The following is a 1,596-nucleotide window of genomic DNA, read 5'->3' as shown; positions in this document are numbered from 1 at the left end:
AAAACTGAGATTTAAAGAATTATGTCTTGCCCAAGATTCCACAATTTATGGTAGATCTCTTTAATATAGTGGTATCATCAATTATAAAGAATGATGAGCAAGAAATGGTGATTGAGCTTTCTTCACAAACCAATGACTGCAATATAATTTTTCTAGGTAACCTCAACTGTTCAAGGCTGTCCTCCTCTGCATGCATTTTTAAATATGATGAAAATGTGACATGATGGCATTTTAATCAAAGTATCCATTTCTTTTTCCAGCATAATTGACATTTTTAGAGGTAATATAGAGTGAGTTTATTTTCAACCAGATACAAGTATAATGGAAAAATATGAATTATAAAAGAAAGCATACATATAATTGGGTCAATGTTATAAAATATATTTTTATTAGATGTGATACAAATTATTTTCTTTCATGAATCTACAAAACAAAAGGTTTCCTGACATTTGCAATTTTTTTCTATGTGACTTATTATCCTATGAGTCCATTAACACTTTTAATCTATTTTATTAAATTTTATGTTTGAAACTTCCGATTATTCTATAAATGTGAGAATAAAATTCTTAAATAGGAATATTGATGCTAGAAGGAAAAATCTTTAGTTTTTTAATATTTTAAAATTTGGGGTTATTTTTATTTATAAAGATTAATGACAAATCTTATTTAATTGAAAAGTATAAAATATGGAAAATTCTCATGGGAGTTTTTAAAAAGGGGGAAATGAAAGTATTAAATTTTTATCATAAGGAACATAATGGACAAACTGTATTAATGATTATTTCATGAATATATGGCTTCATGCACTTTCACAGGCTCATAGCTCAGCTTCCTAAAACTACCTTTCTCTTATAGTCAGACTAAAATGAACGTAGCATGACTCAGAGACTGAAGTTCAGACCCTAGCTTTAACAGAAAACTGACATGGTGAAAGCAAGTCCATCCCTATCTCCTGAGGTAATTTGAGGTATCAGTTTTGGGCAAAATCATCTTTTATGAAGAAGGTATGGTAGAATCAACTGAGTACTTTGGTGATATTCACATGTATTGGAGCTCCATATACTTAAGTAGTCAGATGAAATGAGGAGAATACTCTGAATTTAATCAGTAATTGTTCCTTATTCCTCCCTTAGGAAAACACTCATTATGAGAGAGGAGTAGATAAGATAGGACAGAGGTTTTAAACATGAGAAAAATCGAAATAATTCATTTGTGTGGCATTTGTCATCTTCAAAAATGTGCATATTTTAAATCATTGGTTCTCAAGCAAGACTTCATGTTCATACTAGAACTAGAAATGTTTTTATAACATGCCTAGAGGAAAATTCTTTGTTATGGCTTCACTGAACACTCATTAATTTTGTAACAGAAGAGGGAAGCTGATAGCAATTTTGCACCTATCTGCAGATGTATGAAATGTTTAGTCATTTTAAGGTAAGAAATTCTCACATGTCAACATTTCACTGAATTTAACAAAACTGCTTAGTTTCTGTAAGGAGAATTTAATGTTTAGTAATAATAAGTATCAAAATTCTCCATTAGTTAATGAAGTTGATTTAAAAATATAAGCATGCAAGTAAGCTATATTTTTATTTT

The sequence above is a fragment of the Propithecus coquereli genome, unplaced genomic scaffold, assembly GCF_000956105.1.
Source record: "Propithecus coquereli isolate 6110/MARCELLA unplaced genomic scaffold, Pcoq_1.0 Scaffold65, whole genome shotgun sequence".
Classification (NCBI taxonomy): Eukaryota; Metazoa; Chordata; class Mammalia; order Primates; family Indriidae; genus Propithecus; species Propithecus coquereli.
This window is presented reverse-complemented; position numbering follows the sequence as displayed.